The 4,195-nt window shown below is 43.2% G+C and overlaps 1 pseudogene; it reads right to left on the minus strand.

Moving 5' to 3' along the window:
* Positions 1-149: 149 nt before the first annotated feature.
* On the minus strand, positions 150-477 carry LOC102426023 (annotated as a pseudogene).
* Positions 478-4,195: the final 3,718 nt, after the last annotated feature.

Raw genomic sequence — 4,195 nt, forward strand, 5'->3', positions numbered from 1 at the left:
TTTGTCATTATTATTATATTTGTTAAGGTGCTGTAACCCAGTGATCCTTTGATATTATTATTATTTTTTTTCCAACAAGTATTTATTATTAGCTAAGCCATGATTCAGGATTCTAGAGTGAGATGTACCCAGGCCCCCCTTCACGCCCCTGGGAAAAGGATGGAGGATGCCCAGTTCAGATCTTCCCAGGAAACATGCCTTCTGCCCGGCGGTCATCCCAGGCTGAAACCCTGGGACAAGGCACAGGGACTTGTACACACGCCGGTACCATTCACACACAGAGACATCACCCCCTTTAGCAGTCATTGCCTTCTCACAGCGGTGGAAGTCCAGGTAGTTCTGCCAACAGTTCCTGGTCTGGTTCTGGTTGGGGAAGCGGCTGTCAAAAGGAGCAGTCCAGTAGTTCTTGATTTTGGTCTTGATGTCTTCTGCCATGTTGCTGATTCCTAAAGACGCCCCTGAAGCTGCTCGCAGCTCAATGTGACCTCCGCTCTGATATTATTATTGTAAGTAGAGGCCTGATGCATGAAAATTCATGCATTCGAGGGAGGGGTGAGACCCTCAGCCTGGCCTGTACCCTCTCACATTCCAGGAGCCCTCAGGGGATGTCATATGGATGGCTTAGGACAGAGGTGGGCAACCCCTGGCACGCGTGCCAAACATGGCACACCAGTAACTTTTGCTGGCACGCGAAACCTTCTCTTATAATCTTCCATTTACATTTTTTTCTTAATATCGACTTTTTTATTTTTCAGATTAATTCAGTGTAGGTGCATCTTAGATAAATAATTTTACATAACAAGTTATCTTAAAGTCCATAGACATGGATTAAAGAGAAAGGGGAAGAGCAATTTCCATGCCTCTGCCTTAACTCTCCCTGCCTTCCTAGATCCGACCAGTGTTTTGGTTTCATCCACATACGCTTGTGAATCTTTGTTCTCAGTGATGAATTTTGTTAAGTCTCATAATAGGAGTAGCCTGACAGATGAAAGTAGTAGCTCGTGCATATCTCTGAAGGTCACGAAATATAAACCTGATGTAAAATCTGTCATCAGTGATGCAGCAGCAAAAGTCCCACTGATAATATCAAACGGAGTCATAAAGTTTTCTGTCAGACTATCAGTGTACATGTATACATTAAAAAATAAATGTATTTTTCATCATCATATACTGTGTTTTTGTCGCTCGAATGAATTTTATTATTTCTTCAAGGTTCTTCACATACGTACACCTTAAGAGATATCAAGTAGGTGTAACATGTTCTCAAAAAATTAGGGTTGGCACGCAGAGGAATTTTGAGTCAGAGATTTTGCTGGTTTTGGCACGCACTCACAAAAAGGTTGCCCACCCCTGGCTTAGGACCTCTCCTCTGTGGGAGGCGACCAGGGTGGGCCAATCAAAGGACGGCGCCACCCCAGTCACCCCGCCACTGCCGCTGCCGGCCTCCCTCTGCCAAAGGCCCCCCCCCACTTCCCCCCCTCCCCCCTCCATTGCCCTTCTGCCACTGCTGGTCGCTGCTGCCCCTCCCCCCCCATCGCCATCCCCTCCCTCTGCCAGCTGGCACACACCTTGGCTGACCTGATGCGGTCTGCTCACCAGCCCCATCCCCTGCCGACCAGTCGTTCCACCGTTTGGACAATTTTAATATTACGCTTTTATTATATAGGATTGTTTTGAGGCACCACAAATTGTGTCCATATTGATGATGAACTTAATTGATAAAATGTCGTGTGTGTTCTGACTGTTCCACTGACTAGCACTCCCCCTGTCTCTTTCCCACTCCTTCAGCCTCTCTATTCCCTGAGACACAAAGATATTGAAATCAGGCTTCTACGTGTTTAGGTGATAGAAAGAGTCCCATGTCTCTCACTTTAAATCAAAAGACCCTGCACCAAGAAAAAGATTACAACTAACTAAAGGCTCACATAATGGCTAGCATTTTTAGCAATAAAGTATTTTTAAATTAAGATATGTAAATTGTTTTTCAACGCAATGCTACTCACACTTAATAACTATAGTATAGTATAAACATAACTTTTATATGCACTGGGAAACCCAAAAAACAAATTGTGTGACTTGCCTTATTGCAATATTCACTTTATTGTAGTGGTCTGGAGTCAAACCCATAATACCTATTAGGTATACCTGTATTGATACATCAATACATCATATATATATATATATATATATATATATATAGAGAGAGAGAGAGAGAGAGAGAGAGAGAGAGAGAGAGAGAGATCCTGTACCTTTACTATCAGGCCATCTCAATTTTATTTTCTATAGATTATTTTATTCCCTTTCCTTCTTATCATGCCTACCACCAAGCAGATATAGGGGATCTGTGCCTTTTTCCTAAACTGTGCCAATACTTTCTTGCTGGGACTACCCTGTGCTAACCTAAATCCTCACCAGCTCCAACCAATTCTCCACAAGGCAGTCAGAGGTCTTCAAAATCTAAGGCAAAAGTTCAATTAAGTCACCTACTTGATTCATACCTTTCAATGGCTTCCTACTGTTCCTAAAATAAAGATGAATTTGGGGTATGGCCTACAGAGCGCTGTATGCTGGCTTCATACTGACCTTCCCAGCTTGTCCCCCCCCCCATGTGATGTTGGTCTCCAATTCATTGTGCACTCTCTCTCTCCTGTCCACTGCCCACCCATTTGCTTACTCACCTTGCAGACCTCAGGTAGGCATCTTCCCTGAGGAAGCTTCCCCTAAAACCCCAATTATTTCAAATCTCTTCATATGAGCTTTCCCAGTATCTCACCCTCAGAGCGCTTCTTGTAGTTGAAACTATACATATTGTTTTGTTTTGATTGTTATTTTTTTATGAGAGAGAAGAAGTAGAGGGAGAGAGTGAGAGAAACACCAATGTGAAAGCCAAACATCAATCAGCTGCCTCCTACACATCCCCTACTGAGGATTGAGCCCACAACCTAGGCATGTGCCCTGACCCGGAGTCAAACCGGCAAACTTTTGGTACATGGGATGACACTCAACCCACTGAGCAACACTGGCCAGGGCTCACACAAGTTTGGTGATTAACTAATGCTGTCTTTCCTTCAAGACTGAAAGCTCCTAGAGGGCAAGTGTAAAATTTGGCCTTGTTTGTCATTCCATCATCAGGAATTAGCACAAAATCTGGAACTTAGAAAATGCTCATGGAATATTTTTTGAGTGGATTAATTTTAATGAATTCAGGTTACCTCTACCCATCCACCACCAAACCTGTGAAATCTTACTGTAAAGTTTTTTGACAGTTGAGAATAACTAGGCTCCACTCTAAAATGTACAGAAATCTTGCTCTCATATTCTAAATCTCCCCAAATATAAAGATTATATTTTAAGTTTTGGTTGAAGTTTGCCATCTTACTTTTTTTTTGAGGGTGGGGGAAAGAATGCTTAATGCAAATATGACTAAATGTTTGGTGTTACTTTGTTTTAGAGGAGGAACAAGTATGTATTCAATATCTATTTTCTGTGTTTGTTCTGTTACACAACTTCAATATTAACTGTTAAGTAGCTAAGTAATTACTAATTAGTAACTATTACTAATACAATTAAAGGGGTCATCTTGCCAAGCATGCTTAAATTTAAAGAAATATAGTATAATGGGTAGAATAGCTCGAGAATTTAAAGTTATTAAATATGCTACATATCTCTATATATAAAAGCCTAAGTTACCTTTACGACCGAACAACCAGAACGACCAGATTGACCAGTTGACCAGTCGCTATGACACACAGTGACCACCAGGGGGCAGACGCTCAGTGCAGGGGCTGCCCCCTGGTGGGCAGTGCGCTCCTATAGCCAACCTCTCACAGCCAGCCAACCTCCATCAGTCCCTCCCCCCGGCCGGCAAACCTCCCATGGTCCGTCCCCCTATCTGGTAGGCCCCATCTGTCAGGCCCCATCTGGCCAGCAGGCCCTATGGCTGGCAGGCTCCGTCCAGCAGCTGGCAGGCCCAGGCTGGCCCAGCCCTTATCGGGACTGGGCAAGACAGCCCTGATAGGCCCTGATCACTAGCCAGGCCTAGGGATCCCACCTGTGCACAAATTTTGTCCACCAGGCCTCTAATCTGATATTAAAATGATTCTAACATTAGAAAGGATTCTGTGTCTTTATTTTTTATACTTCTGTAAACTTCAGTAAATATATAGAATAAAAAATAAAACATTATGTTACTGGG

Source organism: Myotis lucifugus, unplaced genomic scaffold, assembly GCF_000147115.1.
Source record: "Myotis lucifugus unplaced genomic scaffold, Myoluc2.0 scaffold_375, whole genome shotgun sequence".
Lineage (NCBI taxonomy): Eukaryota > Metazoa > Chordata > Mammalia > Chiroptera > Vespertilionidae > Myotis > Myotis lucifugus.